This window comes from Microcebus murinus, chromosome 8, assembly GCF_040939455.1.
Source record: "Microcebus murinus isolate Inina chromosome 8, M.murinus_Inina_mat1.0, whole genome shotgun sequence".
Lineage (NCBI taxonomy): Eukaryota > Metazoa > Chordata > Mammalia > Primates > Cheirogaleidae > Microcebus > Microcebus murinus.
The window spans coordinates 107501132-107524410 of NC_134111.1; the positions used below are offsets into that span (position 1 = coordinate 107501132).

The 23279-nt window shown below is 62.9% G+C and overlaps 6 non-coding genes across 6 annotated transcripts; all 6 read left to right on the plus strand.

The window, feature by feature from the left end:
• Positions 1–2721: 2721 nt before the first annotated feature.
• On the plus strand, positions 2722–2840 carry LOC142872537 (5S ribosomal RNA). The gene has a single exon (XR_012920794.1). It is a non-coding gene; the product is annotated as a 5S ribosomal RNA (ribosomal RNA).
• A 3779-nt stretch (positions 2841–6619) lies between these two features.
• On the plus strand, positions 6620–6738 carry LOC142872538 (5S ribosomal RNA). The gene has a single exon (XR_012920795.1). It is a non-coding gene; the product is annotated as a 5S ribosomal RNA (ribosomal RNA).
• Positions 6739–10520: 3782 nt separating this feature from the next.
• On the plus strand, positions 10521–10639 carry LOC142872539 (5S ribosomal RNA). The gene has a single exon (XR_012920796.1). It is a non-coding gene; the product is annotated as a 5S ribosomal RNA (ribosomal RNA).
• Positions 10640–14425: 3786 nt separating this feature from the next.
• Positions 14426–14544, plus strand: LOC142872540 (5S ribosomal RNA). The gene has a single exon (XR_012920797.1). It is a non-coding gene; the product is annotated as a 5S ribosomal RNA (ribosomal RNA).
• Positions 14545–18330: 3786 nt separating this feature from the next.
• Positions 18331–18449, plus strand: LOC142872584 (5S ribosomal RNA). Its single transcript, XR_012920841.1, has one exon. It is a non-coding gene; the product is annotated as a 5S ribosomal RNA (ribosomal RNA).
• A 3792-nt stretch (positions 18450–22241) lies between these two features.
• On the plus strand, positions 22242–22360 carry LOC142872541 (5S ribosomal RNA). Its single transcript, XR_012920798.1, has one exon. It is a non-coding gene; the product is annotated as a 5S ribosomal RNA (ribosomal RNA).
• Positions 22361–23279: the final 919 nt, after the last annotated feature.

The window sequence follows — 23279 nt, forward strand, 5'->3', positions numbered from 1 at the left end:
CCCATGCCTAATGGATGTGTATGCCCCTCCCCTCCCCCCACCCGCCCGACACCCACCCGATGAAGGTGATTCCTCTCCGTCCACTTAGGTGTCCATCCGTTCGTACCAATTTGCTGGTGAGCGCGCTCACGTGGTGCTCGTGTGTCCATTCTTGGGATACTTGGCTTACTGGAACGGGTTCCAGCTCTGGCCAGGAGAACACGAGAGGCGCCCTCTCACCGCTGCTCCTCACAGCCGAATGGCACTCCGTGGTGTCCACGCGCCACATTTTATTGATGCACTCCTGGATGGATGGGCACTCGGGTCGCTTCCACGTCTTTGCGATTGTGAATTGTGCCCTAACTGTAACCCTAACCCTTACCCAGCCCGTCTCCTCTGCCCCTGCCTGACGCACTCCTCCCCGGCCAGGCCCGTCACTGTCCTGGGCCCCCGCCTGACCGGCTCCTCCCCGCCCGGCCGGTCACCGTCCTCTGCCCCTGCCTGACATGCTCCTTCCCGCCCGCCCGGCCTCTCACCGTCCTCGGCCCCTGCCTGACCGGCTCCTCCGTCGCCTGGGCCTTCCAAGGGCTTGGTGTGGACGCTGCTTCCAGGAAGCCCTCCAGAAACCCGGCAGCAGGGTGGCCGCAGCAGTCTCCAGCAGCCGTCCCTAAGTCGCGTGAGTGCGGGGGACGTGCCCCCGCTGTGCCGCGGGGGGGCCCAGCCTGGTGTCTTCCCTGAGGCCCTGGGGCTGCCGGCTGGGCTGCCGCTCCCCGCAAGGGGAGAGCCGCGGAGGTGGGGACCGCCTCCTGATGGGGACGTACACGCAGCTCTCCACGTCGGATTCCGGGGCTCTCTGTCCTGCCCGAAGGCCCAGCTGGCCTGCGGGTCCTTAGAGTGGCAAAAACATCCGAAAACTGAGATTGAGGGTCCGGTGGGTGTCTGCACTTTTGTGCTGGGCACCCCAGGGAGGCCCGGGGGCTGGCTGGACAACGTGGTCTGCTGGGCGGGGGGAGGGGGGTTGGAGGAGCAACTGATGCCCTTTGCACTTTGGGTAGCAAGAGTCTGAGGTGTCTCTGAGCCCTGTGCCCTGTGGGGGGGGGGGCGGGGGGGAGGAGGAGGAGGAGGAGGAGGAGGAGGTGGGAAGGGCCGGGGCCTGCAGTCCTGTTCCCGGGGTGGCACGGCAAGTGGCTTCTTCCACAGGCTGCTTGGCCTGGGCTCCCTGCACCTGGGCCTTTGGAGGACCGGCCCTGTGCTTGCCAACACTTCCTGCAGGGACCCAGAGCTGGGAGGTGGCATCTCTCAGCCCTGGGTCGGGCAGAGCCCCAGCGGGCCATGCCCACAACCTCTCTCAGCACCGGTCCCCCAGAAGGCTCCTTTGGGACCAGGATTCTCTTGCGGTGACTCTTTAAGGTCTGGCCCCTGGATGGAGGGGCACCAGGAGTAGAGGAGCAGGAAGGGGAAGGGGGTGGCCATGCGAGGGGACACTTTGAGGCCAAGTCCCAGCTTCAGCCTGATCCTCCTGGGAACCCCGCTCTGAGACAAGGAGCCGGGCTTCGCATTCCCACAGCAGCCAGTCGTGGGCTGAGGACACCTGGGGCGTTGGGAACTCCCTGGCTTCTCCTTGGTTTAACATCTAGAGCTGCTTGTGAATCGCGCCGCCACACACACCCGAGCGCAGGTGTCTTCCGCACAGACTGCGGGCCTCGCTCTTCTGAATGCCGCTAGCTCGCCACCCACCCACGGGTGAACCTGGTCAGGGTGCTTTCTCTAAGGGGCAGACTCTTTTCCGGGCGGGCTACCGGTGTCTCTGTTTGCTCGTTTCTTTCTTCCATTTCGGGAAAGGCTTCCTTGCTGGGTGTGGAAATCTCCTATGCCTTCCCTCGCCTATTCTGTCAGCTTTAAAATTCTCTTTCAGTTGCCACCCTCACAGATGGATTAGGAAACTCTTTCCGGTGCACTCATTAGTGAAATGACCTCCAGGAAGCTGGAATCCAATATCTAATGGCCGATTTTTAGCGAGTCCACACGCCAGGGTGGTCGGGGTCCAATGCAGCCCCGGCCAGGCCCAGGCCCCTTGGACTGGGCCACCGGAGGACACGGAGGAGGGTCCCGGCCCCCACGAAGCGGTGCCGGCAGTTCTCCACGGGCTTGGGCGTTTTCCAGAGGTAGGAGATGGAGGGGACTGATTTCTTCAGCGCCCCCCAAACCACGCCACCCCACCCCACCCATGGGACACATCCCCAGAGAGAGACGCCCCATACACTGGCTGTGCCCCAGCCCTGGCCCGGGGGAATAGGCGGCAGCCCACCCACAGGGCGAGGGGGGGGGGCGCAGCTGAAAGGGGTTGTGGGGGAGGGCGGCCCCTGGCTGGGGTCAAAGGGCGAGCGTCCCGCGTGTGCGCAGTCAGCGGCAGGCAGCGACGCGCTGGGGGTGGGCAGCGGGTAGGTGAAGGAGGCCGGGCGAGGAGACGAGGGGGGCTGGGAGGGCTCCACCTTGGCGAGTCCAGCCGTGGAGGCGCATCTTGTGTGAGTGTGAGTGAGTGTGAGTGTGTGTGTGTGTGTATAGAGAGACAGCCCCCCGCCCCGCCCCGCCCATCACCCCCGTCCCTGGGAGCCCGCGGGACCCGGCCGGCCGGAGAACTCAACCGGCCCGGCCCGGCGCGGGGCCTGGGGCGGGAGGCGGCGGCGGGGAAGCCCAGAGAGGCTCGGCTTCTTGAGCGGGGCAGGGGCGCCCTCCGCCGCCGTCTAGGGCCACACCACCCTGAACGCCCCCGATCTCGTCTGGTCTCGGAAGCTAAGCAGGGTCGGGCCTGGTTAGTACTTGGATGGGAGACCGCCTGGGAATACCGGGTGCCACAGGCTGCTGCTTTTTTTTTTTTTTTTTTTTTGCCTCTTGTTCTGTCCCCTTTCTGGGAGCGCGGCGGCGGCCCGGGGTGGGGGTCACCCCCACCCTCAGCGCCCGCGCGGTGCCTGGCGCCCCAGCCCGCACCGTGGGGCCTCCTCTTGTCCCAAGCCGCGACACCGCCGCCACGCGGCAGCATGCGTGGCATCTGGACTGTCAGGTCTCAGACCAAAGGTCTGCTCTGTGGGAACCGACACGCTGGAGGAAACCTTGAGAGTCTGAGAGGGGAGGGAGTTCCAGAAGAAGGCCAGGATGTCATTTTGAGGGAGTACGTGACCAGAACTCGTCCCGTTGCTTTTGGGGTTCTATGGGCTACACGCAGGAATCTTTGGTGGTGGCACCTGATGTTGGGGGATCCGGAGTCACACCCAGACCTGCTCCACAGGCCTCCTTTTACTTTTCTCTTCGGATTCATTATGTTTAAAAAGTGTCTCTTACCTCTAAGATTGCATTTTCTTTTCTCTCTCTTTTCAAGCAGATGATGGGAGTACAAGTATTCAGGTGACATGTGTTGCCCGTGCCCCCCTCCCCCCTGTGTTCTTTTTTTTTTTTTTTTTTTTTTTGAGACAGAGTCTCGTTTTGCTGCCCAGGCTAGAGTGAGTGCCATGGCGTCAGCCTAGCTCACAGCAACCTCAATCTCCGGGCTCAAGCAATCCTGCTGCCTCAGCCTCCCGAGTAGTTGGGACTACAGGCATGCACCACCACGCCCGGCTGTGTTTTTCTATATATATTAGTTGGCCAATTAATTTCTTTCTATTTTTAGTAGAGACGGGGTCTCGCTCTTGCTCAGGCTGGTTTCGAACTCCTGACCTGGAGCAATCCGCCCGCCTCGGCCTCCCAGAGAGCTAGGATTACAGGCGTGAGCCACCGCGCCCGGCCCCCCCCTGTGTTCTTATTCATATACCTCTCATGTTGTTCCAGCGTATTGTGGGGATACCAATGTTAAGGTCGGGTGCCTTGCCCTCTCCAAGCCTCCCCCCTCGGGTCAGAGCTTCAAGTGCGCCCATCCCCCAGTCGGTGCGCACCCACCCCATGCCTAATGGATGTGTATGCCCCTCCCCTCCCCCCACCCGCCCGACACCCACCCGATGAAGGTGATTCCTCTCCGTCCACTTAGGTGTCCATCCGTTCGTACCAATTTGCTGGTGAGCGCGCTCACGTGGTGCTCGTGTGTCCATTCTTGGGATACTTGGCTTACTGGAACGGGTTCCAGCTCTGGCCAGGAGAACACGAGAGGCGCCCTCTCACCGCTGCTCCTCACAGCCGAATGGCACTCCGTGGTGTCCACGCGCCACATTTTATTGATGCACTCCTGGATGGATGGGCACTCGGGTCGCTTCCACGTCTTTGCGATTGTGAATTGTGCCCTAACTGTAACCCTAACCCTTACCCAGCCCGTCTCCTCTGCCCCTGCCTGACGCACTCCTCCCCGGCCAGGCCCGTCACTGTCCTGGGCCCCCGCCTGACCGGCTCCTCCCCGCCCGGCCGGTCACCGTCCTCTGCCCCTGCCTGACATGCTCCTTCCCGCCCGCCCGGCCTCTCACCGTCCTCGGCCCCTGCCTGACCGGCTCCTCCGTCGCCTGGGCCTTCCAAGGGCTTGGTGTGGACGCTGCTTCCAGGAAGCCCTCCAGAAACCCGGCAGCAGGGTGGCCGCAGCAGTCTCCAGCAGCCGTCCCTAAGTCGCGTGAGTGCGGGGGACGTGCCCCCGCTGTGCCGCGGGGGGGCCCAGCCTGGTGTCTTCCCTGAGGCCCTGGGGCTGCCGGCTGGGCTGCCGCTCCCCGCAAGGGGAGAGCCGCGGAGGTGGGGACCGCCTCCTGATGGGGACGTACACGCAGCTCTCCACGTCGGATTCCGGGGCTCTCTGTCCTGCCCGAAGGCCCAGCTGGCCTGCGGGTCCTTAGAGTGGCAAAAACATCCGAAAACTGAGATTGAGGGTCCGGTGGGTGTCTGCACTTTTGTGCTGGGCACCCCAGGGAGGCCCGGGGGCTGGCTGGACAACGTGGTCTGCTGGGCGGGGGGAGGGGGGTTGGAGGAGCAACTGATGCCCTTTGCACTTTGGGTAGCAAGAGTCTGAGGTGTCTCTGAGCCCTGTGCCCTGTGGGGGGGGGGCGGGGGGGAGGAGGAGGAGGAGGAGGTGGGAAGGGCCGGGGCCTGCAGTCCTGTTCCCGGGGTGGCACGGCAAGTGGCTTCTTCCACAGGCTGCTTGGCCTGGGCTCCCTGCACCTGGGCCTTTGGAGGACCGGCCCTGTGCTTGCCAACACTTCCTGCAGGGACCCAGAGCTGGGAGGTGGCATCTCTCAGCCCTGGGTCGGGCAGAGCCCCAGCGGGCCATGCCCACAACCTCTCTCAGCACCGGTCCCCCAGAAGGCTCCTTTGGGACCAGGATTCTCTTGCGGTGACTCTTTAAGGTCTGGCCCCTGGATGGAGGGGCACCAGGAGTAGAGGAGCAGGAAGGGGAAGGGGGTGGCCATGCGAGGGGACACTTTGAGGCCAAGTCCCAGCTTCAGCCTGATCCTCCTGGGAACCCCGCTCTGAGACAAGGAGCCGGGCTTCGCATTCCCACAGCAGCCAGTCGTGGGCTGAGGACACCTGGGGCGTTGGGAACTCCCTGGCTTCTCCTTGGTTTAACATCTAGAGCTGCTTGTGAATCGCGCCGCCACACACACCCGAGCGCAGGTGTCTTCCGCACAGACTGCGGGCCTCGCTCTTCTGAATGCCGCTAGCTCGCCACCCACCCACGGGTGAACCTGGTCAGGGTGCTTTCTCTAAGGGGCAGACTCTTTTCCGGGCGGGCTACCGGTGTCTCTGTTTGCTCGTTTCTTTCTTCCATTTCGGGAAAGGCTTCCTTGCTGGGTGTGGAAATCTCCTATGCCTTCCCTCGCCTATTCTGTCAGCTTTAAAATTCTCTTTCAGTTGCCACCCTCACAGATGGATTAGGAAACTCTTTCCGGTGCACTCATTAGTGAAATGACCTCCAGGAAGCTGGAATCTAATATCTAATGGCCGATTTTTAGCGAGTCCACACGCCAGGGTGGTCGGGGTCCAATGCAGCCCCGGCCAGGCCCAGGCCCCTTGGACTGGGCCACCGGAGGACACGGAGGAGGGTCCCGGCCCCCACGAAGCGGTGCCGGCAGTTCTCCACGGGCTTGGGCGTTTTCCAGAGGTAGGAGATGGAGGGGACTGATTTCTTCAGCGCCCCCCAAACCACGCCACCCCACCCCACCCATGGGACACATCCCCAGAGAGAGACGCCCCATACACTGGCTGTGCCCCAGCCCTGGCCCGGGGGAATAGGCGGCAGCCCACCCACAGGGCGAGGGGGGGGGCGCAGCTGAAAGGGGTTGTGGGGGAGGGCGGCCCCTGGCTGGGGTCAAAGGGCGAGCGTCCCGCGCGTGCGCAGTCAGCGGCAGGCAGCGACGCGCTGGGGGTGGGCAGCGGGTAGGTGAAGGAGGCCGGGCGAGGAGACGAGGGGGGCTGGGAGGGCTCCACCTTGGCGAGTCCAGCCGTGGAGGCGCATCTTGTGTGAGTGTGAGTGAGTGTGAGTGTGTGTGTGTGTGTATAGAGAGACAGCCCCCCGCCCCGCCCCGCCCATCACCCCCGTCCCTGGGAGCCCGCGGGACCCGGCCGGCCGGAGAACTCAACCGGCCCGGCCCGGCGCGGGGCCTGGGGCGGGAGGCGGCGGCGGGGAAGCCCAGAGAGGCTCGGCTTCTTGAGCGGGGCAGGGGCGCCCTCCGCCGCCGTCTAGGGCCACACCACCCTGAACGCCCCCGATCTCGTCTGGTCTCGGAAGCTAAGCAGGGTCGGGCCTGGTTAGTACTTGGATGGGAGACCGCCTGGGAATACCGGGTGCCACAGGCTGCTGCTTTTTTTTTTTTTTTTTTTTTGCCTCTTGTTCTGTCCCCTTTCTGGGAGCGCGGCGGCGGCCCGGGGTGGGGGTCACCCCCACCCTCAGCGCCCGCGCGGTGCCTGGCGCCCCAGCCCGCACCGTGGGGCCTCCTCTTGTCCCAAGCCGCGACACCGCCGCCACGCGGCAGCATGCGTGGCATCTGGACTGTCAGGTCTCAGACCAAAGGTCTGCTCTGTGGGAACCGACACGCTGGAGGAAACCTTGAGAGTCTGAGAGGGGAGGGAGTTCCAGAAGAAGGCCAGGATGTCATTTTGAGGGAGTACGTGACCAGAACTCGTCCCGTTGCTTTTGGGGTTCTATGGGCTACACGCAGGAATCTTTGGTGGTGGCACCTGATGTTGGGGGATCCGGAGTCACACCCAGACCTGCTCCACAGGCCTCCTTTTACTTTTCTCTTCGGATTCATTATGTTTAAAAAGTGTCTCTTACCTCTAAGATTGCATTTTCTTTTCTCTCTCTTTTCAAGCAGATGATGGGAGTACAAGTATTCAGGTGACATGTGTTGCCCGTGCCCCCCTCCCCCCTGTGTTCTTTTTTTTTTTTTTTTTTTTTTTGAGACAGAGTCTCGTTTTGCTGCCCAGGCTAGAGTGAGTGCCATGGCGTCAGCCTAGCTCACAGCAACCTCAATCTCCGGGCTCAAGCAATCCTGCTGCCTCAGCCTCCCGAGTAGTTGGGACTACAGGCATGCACCACCACGCCCGGCTGTGTTTTTCTATATATATTAGTTGGCCAATTAATTTCTTTCTATTTTTAGTAGAGACGGGGTCTCGCTCTTGCTCAGGCTGGTTTCGAACTCCTGACCTGGAGCAATCCGCCCGCCTCGGCCTCCCAGAGAGCTAGGATTACAGGCGTGAGCCACCGCGCCCGGCCCCCCCCTGTGTTCTTATTCATATACCTCTCATGTTGTTCCAGCGTATTGTGGGGGTACCAATGTTAAGGTCGGGTGCCTTGCCCTCTCCAAGCCTCCCCCCTCCGGTCAGAGCTTCAAGTGCGCCCATCCCCCAGTCGGTGCGCACCCACCCCATGCCTAATGGATGTGTATGCCCCTCCCCTCCCCCCACCCGCCCGACACCCACCCGATGAAGGTGATTCCTCTCCGTCCACTTAGGTGTCCATCCGTTCGTACCAATTTGCTGGTGAGCGCGCTCACGTGGTGCTCGTGTGTCCATTCTTGGGATACTTGGCTTACTGGAACGGGTTCCAGCTCTGGCCAGGAGAACACGAGAGGCGCCCTCTCACCGCTGCTCCTCACAGCCGAATGGCACTCCGTGGTGTCCACGCGCCACATTTTATTGATGCACTCCTGGATGGATGGGCACTCGGGTCGCTTCCACGTCTTTGCGATTGTGAATTGTGCCCTAACTGTAACCCTAACCCTTACCCAGCCCGTCTCCTCTGCCCCTGCCTGACGCACTCCTCCCCGGCCAGGCCCGTCACTGTCCTGGGCCCCCGCCTGACCGGCTCCTCCCCGCCCGGCCGGTCACCGTCCTCTGCCCCTGCCTGACATGCTCCTTCCCGCCCGCCCGGCCTCTCACCGTCCTCGGCCCCTGCCTGACCGGCTCCTCCGTCGCCTGGGCCTTCCAAGGGCTTGGTGTGGACGCTGCTTCCAGGAAGCCCTCCAGAAACCCGGCAGCAGGGTGGCCGCAGCAGTCTCCAGCAGCCGTCCCTAAGTCGCGTGAGTGCGGGGGACGTGCCCCCGCTGTGCCGCGGGGGGGCCCAGCCTGGTGTCTTCCCTGAGGCCCTGGGGCTGCCGGCTGGGCTGCCGCTCCCCGCAAGGGGAGAGCCGCGGAGGTGGGGACCGCCTCCTGATGGGGACGTACACGCAGCTCTCCACGTCGGATTCCGGGGCTCTCTGTCCTGCCCGAAGGCCCAGCTGGCCTGCGGGTCCTTAGAGTGGCAAAAACATCCGAAAACTGAGATTGAGGGTCCGGTGGGTGTCTGCACTTTTGTGCTGGGCACCCCAGGGAGGCCCGGGGGCTGGCTGGACAACGTGGTCTGCTGGGCGGGGGGAGGGGGGTTGGAGGAGCAACTGATGCCCTTTGCACTTTGGGTAGCAAGAGTCTGAGGTGTCTCTGAGCCCTGTGCCCTGTGGGGGGGGGCGGGGGGGAGGAGGAGGAGGAGGAGGAGGTGGGAAGGGCCGGGGCCTGCAGTCCTGTTCCCGGGGTGGCACGGCAAGTGGCTTCTTCCACAGGCTGCTTGGCCTGGGCTCCCTGCACCTGGGCCTTTGGAGGACCGGCCCTGTGCTTGCCAACACTTCCTGCAGGGACCCAGAGCTGGGAGGTGGCATCTCTCAGCCCTGGGTCGGGCAGAGCCCCAGCGGGCCATGCCCACAACCTCTCTCAGCACCGGTCCCCCAGAAGGCTCCTTTGGGACCAGGATTCTCTTGCGGTGACTCTTTAAGGTCTGGCCCCTGGATGGAGGGGCACCAGGAGTAGAGGAGCAGGAAGGGGAAGGGGGTGGCCATGCGAGGGGACACTTTGAGGCCAAGTCCCAGCTTCAGCCTGATCCTCCTGGGAACCCCGCTCTGAGACAAGGAGCCGGGCTTCGCATTCCCACAGCAGCCAGTCGTGGGCTGAGGACACCTGGGGCGTTGGGAACTCCCTGGCTTCTCCTTGGTTTAACATCTAGAGCTGCTTGTGAATCGCGCCGCCACACACACCCGAGCGCAGGTGTCTTCCGCACAGACTGCGGGCCTCGCTCTTCTGAATGCCGCTAGCTCGCCACCCACCCACGGGTGAACCTGGTCAGGGTGCTTTCTCTAAGGGGCAGACTCTTTTCCGGGCGGGCTACCGGTGTCTCTGTTTGCTCGTTTCTTTCTTCCATTTCGGGAAAGGCTTCCTTGCTGGGTGTGGAAATCTCCTATGCCTTCCCTCGCCTATTCTGTCAGCTTTAAAATTCTCTTTCAGTTGCCACCCTCACAGATGGATTAGGAAACTCTTTCCGGTGCACTCATTAGTGAAATGACCTCCAGGAAGCTGGAATCCAATATCTAATGGCCGATTTTTAGCGAGTCCACACGCCAGGGTGGTCGGGGTCCAATGCAGCCCCGGCCAGGCCCAGGCCCCTTGGACTGGGCCACCGGAGGACACGGAGGAGGGTCCCGGCCCCCACGAAGCGGTGCCGGCAGTTCTCCACGGGCTTGGGCGTTTTCCAGAGGTAGGAGATGGAGGGGACTGATTTCTTCAGCGCCCCCCAAACCACGCCACCCCACCCCACCCATGGGACACATCCCCAGAGAGAGACGCCCCATACACTGGCTGTGCCCCAGCCCTGGCCCGGGGGAATAGGCGGCAGCCCACCCACAGGGCGAGGGGGGGGGGCGCAGCTGAAAGGGGTTGTGGGGGAGGGCGGCCCCTGGCTGGGGTCAAAGGGCGAGCGTCCCGCGCGTGCGCAGTCAGCGGCAGGCAGCGACGCGCTGGGGGTGGGCAGCGGGTAGGTGAAGGAGGCCGGGCGAGGAGACGAGGGGGGCTGGGAGGGCTCCACCTTGGCGAGTCCAGCCGTGGAGGCGCATCTTGTGTGAGTGTGAGTGAGTGTGAGTGTGTGTGTGTGTGTATAGAGAGACAGCCCCCCGCCCCGCCCCGCCCATCACCCCCGTCCCTGGGAGCCCGCGGGACCCGGCCGGCCGGAGAACTCAACCGGCCCGGCCCGGCGCGGGGCCTGGGGCGGGAGGCGGCGGCGGGGAAGCCCAGAGAGGCTCGGCTTCTTGAGCGGGGCAGGGGCGCCCTCCGCCGCCGTCTAGGGCCACACCACCCTGAACGCCCCCGATCTCGTCTGGTCTCGGAAGCTAAGCAGGGTCGGGCCTGGTTAGTACTTGGATGGGAGACCGCCTGGGAATACCGGGTGCCACAGGCTGCTGCTTTTTTTTTTTTTTTTTTTTTGCCTCTTGTTCTGTCCCCTTTCTGGGAGCGCGGCGGCGGCCCGGGGTGGGGGTCACCCCCACCCTCAGCGCCCGCGCGGTGCCTGGCGCCCCAGCCCGCACCGTGGGGCCTCCTCTTGTCCCAAGCCGCGACACCGCCGCCACGCGGCAGCATGCGTGGCATCTGGACTGTCAGGTCTCAGACCAAAGGTCTGCTCTGTGGGAACCGACACGCTGGAGGAAACCTTGAGAGTCTGAGAGGGGAGGGAGTTCCAGAAGAAGGCCAGGATGTCATTTTGAGGGAGTACGTGACCAGAACTCGTCCCGTTGCTTTTGGGGTTCTATGGGCTACACGCAGGAATCTTTGGTGGTGGCACCTGATGTTGGGGGATCCGGAGTCACACCCAGACCTGCTCCACAGGCCTCCTTTTACTTTTCTCTTCGGATTCATTATGTTTAAAAAGTGTCTCTTACCTCTAAGATTGCATTTTCTTTTCTCTCTCTTTTCAAGCAGATGATGGGAGTACAAGTATTCAGGTGACATGTGTTGCCCGTGCCCCCCTCCCCCCTGTGTTCTTTTTTTTTTTTTTTTTTTTGAGACAGAGTCTCGTTTTGCTGCCCAGGCTAGAGTGAGTGCCATGGCGTCAGCCTAGCTCACAGCAACCTCAATCTCCGGGCTCAAGCAATCCTGCTGCCTCAGCCTCCCGAGTAGTTGGGACTACAGGCATGCACCACCACGCCCGGCTGTGTTTTTCTATATATATTAGTTGGCCAATTAATTTCTTTCTATTTTTAGTAGAGACGGGGTCTCGCTCTTGCTCAGGCTGGTTTCGAACTCCTGACCTGGAGCAATCCGCCCGCCTCGGCCTCCCAGAGAGCTAGGATTACAGGCGTGAGCCACCGCGCCCGGCCCCCCCCTGTGTTCTTATTCATATACCTCTCATGTTGTTCCAGCGTATTGTGGGGGTACCAATGTTAAGGTCGGGTGCCTTGCCCTCTCCAAGCCTCCCCCCTCGGGTCAGAGCTTCAAGTGCGCCCATCCCCCAGTCGGTGCGCACCCACCCCATGCCTAATGGATGTGTATGCCCCTCCCCTCCCCCCACCCGCCCGACACCCACCCGATGAAGGTGATTCCTCTCCGTCCACTTAGGTGTCCACCCGTTCGTACCAATTTGCTGGTGAGCGCGCTCACGTGGTGCTCGTGTGTCCATTCTTGGGATACTTGGCTTACTGGAACGGGTTCCAGCTCTGGCCAGGAGAACACGAGAGGCGCCCTCTCACCGCTGCTCCTCACAGCCGAATGGCACTCCGTGGTGTCCACGCGCCACATTTTATTGATGCACTCCTGGATGGATGGGCACTCGGGTCGCTTCCACGTCTTTGCGATTGTGAATTGTGCCCTAACTGTCACCCTAACCCTTACCCAGCCCGTCTCCTCTGCCCCTGCCTGACGCACTCCTCCCCGGCCAGGCCCGTCACTGTCCTGGGCCCCCGCCTGACCGGCTCCTCCCCGCCCGGCCGGTCACCGTCCTCTGCCCCTGCCTGACATGCTCCTTCCCGCCCGCCCGGCCTCTCACCGTCCTCGGCCCCTGCCTGACCGGCTCCTCCGTCGCCTGGGCCTTCCAAGGGCTTGGTGTGGACGCTGCTTCCAGGAAGCCCTCCAGAAACCCGGCAGCAGGGTGGCCGCAGCAGTCTCCAGCAGCCGTCCCTAAGTCGCGTGAGTGCGGGGGACGTGCCCCCGCTGTGCCGCGGGGGGGCCCAGCCTGGTGTCTTCCCTGAGGCCCTGGGGCTGCCGGCTGGGCTGCCGCTCCCCGCAAGGGGAGAGCCGCGGAGGTGGGGACCGCCTCCTGATGGGGACGTACACGCAGCTCTCCACGTCGGATTCCGGGGCTCTCTGTCCTGCCCGAAGGCCCAGCTGGCCTGCGGGTCCTTAGAGTGGCAAAAACATCCGAAAACTGAGATTGAGGGTCCGGTGGGTGTCTGCACTTTTGTGCTGGGCACCCCAGGGAGGCCCGGGGGCTGGCTGGACAACGTGGTCTGCTGGGCGGGGGGAGGGGGGTTGGAGGAGCAACTGATGCCCTTTGCACTTTGGGTAGCAAGAGTCTGAGGTGTCTCTGAGCCCTGTGCCCTGTGGGGGGGGGGGCGGGGGGGAGGAGGAGGAGGAGGAGGAGGAGGAGGTGGGAAGGGCCGGGGCCTGCAGTCCTGTTCCCGGGGTGGCACGGCAAGTGGCTTCTTCCACAGGCTGCTTGGCCTGGGCTCCCTGCACCTGGGCCTTTGGAGGACCGGCCCTGTGCTTGCCAACACTTCCTGCAGGGACCCAGAGCTGGGAGGTGGCATCTCTCAGCCCTGGGTCGGGCAGAGCCCCAGCGGGCCATGCCCACAACCTCTCTCAGCACCGGTCCCCCAGAAGGCTCCTTTGGGACCAGGATTCTCTTGCGGTGACTCTTTAAGGTCTGGCCCCTGGATGGAGGGGCACCAGGAGTAGAGGAGCAGGAAGGGGAAGGGGGTGGCCATGCGAGGGGACACTTTGAGGCCAAGTCCCAGCTTCAGCCTGATCCTCCTGGGAACCCCGCTCTGAGACAAGGAGCCGGGCTTCGCATTCCCACAGCAGCCAGTCGTGGGCTGAGGACACCTGGGGCGTTGGGAACTCCCTGGCTTCTCCTTGGTTTAACATCTAGAGCTGCTTGTGAATCGCGCCGCCACACACACCCGAGCGCAGGTGTCTTCCGCACAGACTGCGGGCCTCGCTCTTCTGAATGCCGCTAGCTCGCCACCCACCCACGGGTGAACCTGGTCAGGGTGCTTTCTCTAAGGGGCAGACTCTTTTCCGGGCGGGCTACCGGTGTCTCTGTTTGCTCGTTTCTTTCTTCCATTTCGGGAAAGGCTTCCTTGCTGGGTGTGGAAATCTCCTATGCCTTCCCTCGCCTATTCTGTCAGCTTTAAAATTCTCTTTCAGTTGCCACCCTCACAGATGGATTAGGAAACTCTTTCCGGTGCACTCATTAGTGAAATGACCTCCAGGAAGCTGGAATCTAATATCTAATGGCCGATTTTTAGCGAGTCCACACGCCAGGGTGGTCGGGGTCCAATGCAGCCCCGGCCAGGCCCAGGCCCCTTGGACTGGGCCACCGGAGGACACGGAGGAGGGTCCCGGCCCCCACGAAGCGGTGCCGGCAGTTCTCCACGGGCTTGGGCGTTTTCCAGAGGTAGGAGATGGAGGGGACTGATTTCTTCAGCGCCCCCCAAACCACGCCACCCCACCCCACCCATGGGACACATCCCCAGAGAGAGACGCCCCATACACTGGCTGTGCCCCAGCCCTGGCCCGGGGGAATAGGCGGCAGCCCACCCACAGGGCGAGGGGGGGGGCGCAGCTGAAAGGGGTTGTGGGGGAGGGCGGCCCCTGGCTGGGGTCAAAGGGCGAGCGTCCCGCGCGTGCGCAGTCAGCGGCAGGCAGCGACGCGCTGGGGGTGGGCAGCGGGTAGGTGAAGGAGGCCGGGCGAGGAGACGAGGGGGGCTGGGAGGGCTCCACCTTGGCGAGTCCAGCCGTGGAGGCGCATCTTGTGTGAGTGTGAGTGAGTGTGAGTGTGTGTGTGTGTGTATAGAGAGACAGCCCCCCGCCCCGCCCCGCCCATCACCCCCGTCCCTGGGAGCCCGCGGGACCCGGCCGGCCGGAGAACTCAACCGGCCCGGCCCGGCGCGGGGCCTGGGGCGGGAGGCGGCGGCGGGGAAGCCCAGAGAGGCTCGGCTTCTTGAGCGGGGCAGGGGCGCCCTCCGCCGCCGTCTAGGGCCACACCACCCTGAACGCCCCCGATCTCGTCTGGTCTCGGAAGCTAAGCAGGGTCGGGCCTGGTTAGTACTTGGATGGGAGACCGCCTGGGAATACCGGGTGCCACAGGCTGCTGCTTTTTTTTTTTTTTTTTTTTTGCCTCTTGTTCTGTCCCCTTTCTGGGAGCGCGGCGGCGGCCCGGGGTGGGGGTCACCCCCACCCTCAGCGCCCGCGCGGTGCCTGGCGCCCCAGCCCGCACCGTGGGGCCTCCTCTTGTCCCAAGCCGCGACACCGCCGCCACGCGGCAGCATGCGTGGCATCTGGACTGTCAGGTCTCAGACCAAAGGTCTGCTCTGTGGGAACCGACACGCTGGAGGAAACCTTGAGAGTCTGAGAGGGGAGGGAGTTCCAGAAGAAGGCCAGGATGTCATTTTGAGGGAGTACGTGACCAGAACTCGTCCCGTTGCTTTTGGGGTTCTATGGGCTACACGCAGGAATCTTTGGTGGTGGCACCTGATGTTGGGGGATCCGGAGTCACACCCAGACCTGCTCCACAGGCCTCCTTTTACTTTTCTCTTCGGATTCATTATGTTTAAAAAGTGTCTCTTACCTCTAAGATTGCATTTTCTTTTCTCTCTCTTTTCAAGCAGATGATGGGAGTACAAGTATTCAGGTGACATGTGTTGCCCGTGCCCCCCTCCCCCCTGTGTTCTTTTTTTTTTTTTTTTTTTTTGAGACAGAGTCTCGTTTTGCTGCCCAGGCTAGAGTGAGTGCCATGGCGTCAGCCTAGCTCACAGCAACCTCAATCTCCGGGCTCAAGCAATCCTGCTGCCTCAGCCTCCCGAGTAGTTGGGACTACAGGCATGCACCACCACGCCCGGCTGTGTTTTTCTATATATATTAGTTGGCCAATTAATTTCTTTCTATTTTTAGTAGAGACGGGGTCTCGCTCTTGCTCAGGCTGGTTTCGAACTCCTGACCTGGAGCAATCCGCCCGCCTCGGCCTCCCAGAGAGCTAGGATTACAGGCGTGAGCCACCGCGCCCGGCCCCCCCCGTGTTCTTATTCATATACCTCTCATGTTGTTCCAGCGTATTGTGGGGGTACCAATGTTAAGGTCGGGTGCCTTGCCCTCTCCAAGCCTCCCCCCTCGGGTCAGAGCTTCAAGTGCGCCCATCCCCCAGTCGGTGCGCACCCACCCCATGCCTAATGGATGTGTATGCCCCTCCCCTCCCCCCACCCGCCCGACACCCACCCGATGAAGGTGATTCCTCTCCGTCCACTTAGGTGTCCACCCGTTCGTACCAATTTGCTGGTGAGCGCGCTCACGTGGTGCTCGTGTGTCCATTCTTGGGATACTTGGCTTACTGGAACGGGTTCCAGCTCTGGCCAGGAGAACACGAGAGGCGCCCTCTCACCGCTGCTCCTCACAGCCGAATGGCACTCCGTGGTGTCCACGCGCCACATTTTATTGATGCACTCCTGGATGGATGGGCACTCGGGTCGCTTCCACGTCTTTGCGATTGTGAATTGTGCCCTAACTGTAACCCTAACCCTTACCCAGCCCGTCTCCTCTGCCCCTGCCTGACGCACTCCTCCCCGGCCAGGCCCGTCACTGTCCTGGGCCCCCGCCTGACCGGCTCCTCCCCGCCCGGCCGGTCACCGTCCTCTGCCCCTGCCTGACATGCTCCTTCCCGCCCGCCCGGCCTCTCACCGTCCTCGGCCCCTGCCTGACCGGCTCCTCCGTCGCCTGGGCCTTCCAAGGGCTTGGTGTGGACGCTGCTTCCAGGAAGCCCTCCAGAAACCCGGCAGCAGGGTGGCCGCAGCAGTCTCCAGCAGCCGTCCCTAAGTCGCGTGAGTGCGGGGGACGTGCCCCCGCTGTGCCGCGGGGGGGCCCAGCCTGGTGTCTTCCCTGAGGCCCTGGGGCTGCCGGCTGGGCTGCCGCTCCCCGCAAGGGGAGAGCCGCGGAGGTGGGGACCGCCTCCTGATGGGGACGTACACGCAGCTCTCCACGTCGGATTCCGGGGCTCTCTGTCCTGCCCGAAGGCCCAGCTGGCCTGCGGGTCCTTAGAGTGGCAAAAACATCCGAAAACTGAGATTGAGGGTCCGGTGGGTGTCTGCACTTTTGTGCTGGGCACCCCAGGGAGGCCCGGGGGCTGGCTGGACAACGTGGTCTGCTGGGCGGGGGGAGGGGGGTTGGAGGAGCAACTGATGCCCTTTGCACTTTGGGTAGCAAGAGTCTGAGGTGTCTCTGAGCCCTGTGCCCTGTGGGGGGGGGGGCGGGGGGGAGGAGGAGGAGGAGGAGGAGGAGGAGGTGGGAAGGGCCGGGGCCTGCAGTCCTGTTCCCGGGGTGGCACGGCAAGTGGCTTCTTCCACAGGCTGCTTGGCCTGGGCTCCCTGCACCTGGGCCTTTGGAGGACCGGCCCTGTGCTTGCCAACACTTCCTGCAGGGACCCAGAGCTGGGAGGTGGCATCTCTCAGCCCTGGGTCGGGCAGAGCCCCAGCGGGCCATGCCCACAACCTCTCTCAGCACCGGTCCCCCAGAAGGCTCCTTTGGGACCAGGATTCTCTTGCGGTGACTCTTTAAGGTCTGGCCCCTGGATGGAGGGGCACCAGGAGTAGAGGAGCAGGAAGGGGAAGGGGGTGGCCATGCGAGGGGACACTTTGAGGCCAAGTCCCAGCTTCAGCCTGATCCTCCTGGGAACCCCGCTCTGAGACAAGGAGCCGGGCTTCGCATTCCCACAGCAGCCAGTCGTGGGCTGAGGACACCTGGGGCGTTGGGAACTCCCTGGCTTCTCCTTGGTTTAACATCTAGAGCTGCTTGTGAATCGCGCCGCCACACACACCCGAGCGCAGGTGTCTTCCGCACAGACTGCGGGCCTCGCTCTTCTGAATGCCGCTAGCTCGCCACCCACCCACGGGTGAACCTGGTCAGGGTGCTTTCTCTAAGGGGCAGACTCTTTTCCGGGCGGGCTACCGGTGTCTCTGTTTGCTCGTTTCTTTCTTCCATTTCGGGAAAGGCTTCCTTGCTGGGTGTGGAAATCTCCTATGCCTTCCCTCGCCTATTCTGTCAGCTTTAAAATTCTCTTTCAGTTGCCACCCTCACAGATGGATTAGGAAACTCTTTCCGGTGCACTCATTAGTGAAATGACCTCCAGGAAGCTGGAATCCAATATCTAATGGCCGATTTTTAGCGAGTCCACACGCCAGGGTGGTCGGGGTCCAATGCAGCCCCGGCCAGGCCCAGGCCCCTTGGACTGGGCCACCGGAGGACACGGAGGAGGGTCCCGGCCCCCACGAAGCGGTGCCGGCAGTTCTCCACGGGCTTGGGCGTTTTCCAGAGGTAGGAGATGGAGGGGACTGATTTCTTCAGCGCCCCCCAAACCACGCCACCCCACCCCACCCATGGGACACATCCCCAGAGAGAGACGCCCCATACACTGGCTGTGCCCCAGCCCTGGCCCGGGGGAATAGGCGGCAGCCCACCCACAGGGCGAGGGGGGGGGCGCAGCTGAAAGGGGTTGTGGGGGAGGGCGGCCCCTGGCTGGGGTCAAAGGGCGAGCGTCCCGCGCGTGCGCAGTCAGCGGCAGGCAGCGACGCGCTGGGGGTGGGCAGCGGGTAGGTGAAGGAGGCCGGGCGAGGAGACGAGGGGGGCTGGGAGGGCTCCACCTTGGCGAGTCCAGCCGTGGAGGCGCATCTTGTGTGAGTGTGAGTGAGTGTGAGTGTGTGTGTGTGTGTATAGAGAGACAGCCCCCCGCCCCGCCCCGCCCATCACCCCCGTCCCTGGGAGCCCGCGGGACCCGGCCGGCCGGAGAACTCAACCGGCCCGGCCCGGCGCGGGGCCTGGGGCGGGAGGCGGCGGCGGGGAAGCCCAGAGAGGCTCGGCTTCTTGAGCGGGGCAGGGGCGCCCTCCGCCGCCGTCTAGGGCCACACCACCCTGAACGCCCCCGATCTCGTCTGGTCTCGGAAGCTAAGCAGGGTCGGGCCCGGTTAGTACTTGGATGGGAGACCGCCTGGGAATACCGGGTGCCACAGGCTGCTGCTTTTTTTTTTTTTTTTTTTTTGCCTCTTGTTCTGTCCCCTTTCTGGGAGCGCGGCGGCGGCCCGGGGTGGGGGTCACCCCCACCCTCAGCGCCCGCGCGGTGCCTGGCGCCCCAGCCCGCACCGTGGGGCCTCCTCTTGTCCCAAGCCGCGACACCGCCGCCACGCGGCAGCATGCGTAGCATCTGGACTGTCAGGTCTCAGACCAAAGGTCTGCTCTGTGGGAACCGACACGCTGGAGGAAACCTTGAGAGTCTGAGAGGGGAGGGAGTTCCAGAAGAAGGCCAGGATGTCATTTTGAGGGAGTACGTGACCAGAACTCGTCCCGTTGCTTTTGGGGTTCTATGGGCTACACGCAGGAATCTTTGGTGGTGGCACCTGATGTTGGGGGATCCGGAGTCACACCCAGACCTGCTCCACAGGCCTCCTTTTACTTTTCTCTTCGGATTCATTATTTTTAAAAAGTGTCTCTTACCTCTAGGATTGCATTTTCTTTTCTCTCTCTCTTCAAGCAGATGATGGGAGTACAAGTATTCAGGTGACATGTGTTGCCCATGACCCCCTCCCGCCTGTGTTCTTTTTTTTTTTTTTTTTTTTGAGACAGAGTCTCGTTTTGCTGCCCAGGCTAGAGTGAGTGCCATGGCGTCAGCCCAGCTCACAGCAACCTCAATCTCCGGGCTCAAGCAATCCTACTGCCTCAGCCTCCCGAGTAGTTGGGACTACAGGCATGCACCACCACGCCCGGCTGTGTTTTTCTATATATATTAGTTGGCCAATTAATTTCTCTCTATTTTTAGTGGAGACGGGGTCTCGCTCTTGCTCAGGCTGGTTTCGAACTCCTGACCTGGAGCAATCCGCCCGCCTCGGCCTCCCAGAGAGCTAGGATTACAGGCGTGAGCCACCGCGCCCGGCCCCCCCTGTGTTCTTATTCATATACCTCTCATGTTGTTCCAGCGTATTGTGGGGGTACCAATGTTAAGGTCGGGTGCCTTGCCCTCTCCAAGCCTCCCCCCCTCGGGTCAGAGCTTCAAGTGCGCCCATCCCCCAGTCGGTGCGCACCCACCCCATGCCTAATGGATGTGTATGCCCCTCCCCTCCCCCCACCCGCCCGACACCCACCCGATGAAGGTGATTCCTCTCTGTCCACTTAGGCGTCCATCCGTTCGTACCAATTTGCTGGTGAGCGCGCTCACGTGGTGCTCGTGTGTCCATTCTTGGGCTACCTGGCTTACTGGAACGGGTTCCAGCTCTGGCCAGGAGAACACGAGAGGCGCCCCCTCACCGCTGCTCCTCACAGCCGAATGGCACTCCGTGGTGTCCACGCGCCACATTTTATTGATGCACTCCTGGATGGATGGGCACTCGGGTCGCTTCCACGTCTTTGCGATTGTGAATTGTGCCCTAACTGTCACCCTAACCCTTACCCAGCCCGTCTCCTCTGCCCCTGCCTGACGCACTCCTCCCCGGCCAGGCCCGTCACTGTCCTGGGCCCCCGCCTGACCGGCTCCTCCCCGCCCGGCCGGTCACCGTCCTCTGCCCCTGCCTGACATGCTCCTTCCCGCCCGCCCGGCCTCTCACCGTCCTCGGCCCCTGCCTGACCGGCTCCTCCGTCGCCTGGGCCTTCCAAGGGCTTGGTGTGGACGCTGCTTCCAGGAAGCCCTCCAGAAACCCGGCAGCAGGGTGGCCGCAGCAGTCTCCAGCAGCCGTCCCTAAGTCGCGTGAGTGCGGGGGACGTGCCCCCGCTGTGCCGCGGGGGGGCCCAGCCTGGTGTCTTCCCTGAGGCCCTGGGGCTGCCGGCTGGGCTGCCGCTCCCCGCAAGGGGAGAGCCGCGGAGGTGGGGACCGCCTCCTGATGGGGACGTACACGCAGCTCTCCACGTCGGATTCCGGGGCTCTCTGTCCTGCCCGAAGGCCCAGCTGGCCTGCGGGTCCTTAGAGTGGCAAAAACATCCGAAAACTGAGATTGAGGGTCCGGTGGGTGTCTGCACTTTTGTGCTGGGCACCCCAGGGAGGCCCGGGGGCTGGCTGGACAACGTGGTCTGCTGGGCGGGGGGAGGGGGGTTGGAGGAGCAACTGATGCCCTTTGCACTTTGGGTAGCAAGAGTCTGAGGTGTCTCTGAGCCCTGTGCCCTGTGGGGGGGGGGCGGGGGGGAGGAGGAGGAGGAGGAGGAGGAGGAGGAGGAGGTGGGAAGGGCCGGGGCCTGCAGTCCTGTTCCCGGGGTGGCACGGCAAGTGGCTTCTTCCACAGGCTGCTTGGCCTGGGCTCCCTGCACCTGGGCCTTTGGAGGACCGGCCCTGTGCTTGCCAACACTTCCTGCAGGGACCCAGAGCTGGGAGGTGGCATCTCTCAGCCCTGGGTCGGGCAGAGCCCCAGCGGGCCATGCCCACAACCTCTCTCAGCACCGGTCCCCCAGAAGGCTCCTTTGGGACCAGGATTCTCTTGCGGTGACTCTTTAAGGTCTGGCCCCTGGATGGAGGGGCACCAGGAGTAGAGGAGCAGGAAGGGGAAGGGGGTGGCCATGCGAGGGGACACTTTGAGGCCAAGTCCCAGCTTCAGCCTGATCCTCCTGGGAACCCCGCTCTGAGACAAGGAGCCGGGCTTCGCATTCCCACAGCAGCCAGTCGTGGGCTGAGGACACCTGGGGCGTTGGGAACTCCCTGGCTTCTCCTTGGTTTAACATCTAGAGCTGCTTGTGAATCGCGCCGCCACACACACCCGAGCGCAGGTGTCTTCCGCACAGACTGCGGGCCTCGCTCTTCTGAATGCCGCTAGCTCGCCACCCACCCACGGGTGAACCTGGTCAGGGTGCTTTCTCTAAGGGGCAGACTCTTTTCCGGGCGGGCTACCGGTGTCTCTGTTTGCTCGTTTCTTTCTTCCATTTCGGGAAAGGCTTCCTTGCTGGGTGTGGAAATCTCCTATGCCTTCCCTCGCCTATTCTGTCAGCTTTAAAATTCTCTTTCAGTTGCCACCCTCACAGATGGATTAGGAAACTCTTTCCGGTGCACTCATTAGTGAAATGACCTCCAGGAAGCTGGAATCCAATATCTAATGGCCGATTTTTAGCGAGTCCACACGCCAGGGTGGTCGGGGTCCAATGCAGCCCCGGCCAGGCCCAGGCCCCTTGGACTGGGCCACCGGAGGACACGGAGGAGGGTCCCGGCCCCCACGAAGCGGTGCCGGCAGTTCTCCACGGGCTTGGGCGTTTTCCAGAGGTAGGAGATGGAGGGGACTGATTTCTTCAGCGCCCCCCAAACCACGCCACCCCACCCCACCCATGGGACACATCCCCAGAGAGAGACGCCCCATACACTGGCTGTGCCCCAGCCCTGGCCCGGGGGAATAGGCGGCAGCCCACCCACAGGGCGAGGGGGGGGGGCGCAGCTGAAAGGGGTTGTGGGGGAGGGCGGCCCCTGGCTGGGGTCAAAGGGCGAGCGTCCCGCGCGTGCGCAGTCAGCGGCAGGCAGCGACGCGCTGGGGGTGGGCAGCGGGTAGGTGAAGGAGGCCGGGCGAGGAGACGAGGGGGGCTGGGAGGGCTCCACCTTGGCGAGTCCAGCCGTGGAGGCGCATCTTGTGTGAGTGTGAGTGAGTGTGAGTGTGTGTGTGTGTGTATAGAGAGACAGCCCCCCGCCCCGCCCCGCCCATCACCCCCGTCCCTGGGAGCCCGCGGGACCCGGCCGGCCGGAGAACTCAACCGGCCCGGCCCGGCGCGGGGCCTGGGGCGGGAGGCGGCGGCGGGGAAGCCCAGAGAGGCTCGGCTTCTTGAGCGGGGCAGGGGCGCCCTCCGCCGCCGTCTAGGGCCACACCACCCTGAACGCCCCCGATCTCGTCTGGTCTCGGAAGCTAAGCAGGGTCGGGCCTGGTTAGTACTTGGATGGGAGACCGCCTGGGAATACCGGGTGCCACAGGCTGCTGCTTTTTTTTTTTTTTTTTTTTTGCCTCTTGTTCTGTCCCCTTTCTGGGAGCGCGGCGGCGGCCCGGGGTGGGGGTCACCCCCACCCTCAGCGCCCGCGCGGTGCCTGGCGCCCCAGCCCGCACCGTGGGGCCTCCTCTTGTCCCAAGCCGCGACACCGCCGCCACGCGGCAGCATGCGTGGCATCTGGACTGTCAGGTCTCAGACCAAAGGTCTGCTCTGTGGGAACCGACACGCTGGAGGAAACCTTGAGAGTCTGAGAGGGGAGGGAGTTCCAGAAGAAGGCCAGGATGTCATTTTGAGGGAGTACGTGACCAGAACTCGTCCCGTTGCTTTTGGGGTTCTATGGGCTACACGCAGGAATCTTTGGTGGTGGCACCTGATGTTGGGGGATCCGGAGTCACACCCAGACCTGCTCCACAGGCCTCCTTTTACTTTTCTCTTCGGATTCATTATGTTTAAAAAGTGTCTCTTACCTCTAAGATTGCATTTTCTTTTCTCTCTCTTTTCAAGCAGATGATGGGAGTACAAGTATTCAGGTGACATGTGTTGCCCGTGCCCCCCTCCCCCCTGTGTTCTTTTTTTTTTTTTTTTTTTTTTGAGACAGAGTCTCGTTTTGCTGCCCAGGCTAGAGTGAGTGCCATGGCGTCAGCCTAGCTCACAGCAACCTCAATCTCCGGGCTCAAGCAATCCTGCTGCCTCAGCCTCCCGAGTAGTTGGGACTACAGGCATGCACCACCACGCCCGGCTGTGTTTTTCTATATATATTAGTTGGCCAATTAATTTCTTTCTATTTTTAGTAGAGACGGGGTCTCGCTCTTGCTCAGGCTGGTTTCGAACTCCTGACCTGGAGCAATCCGCCCGCCTCGGCCTCCCAGAGAGCTAGGATTACAGGCGTGAGCCACCGCGCCCGGCCC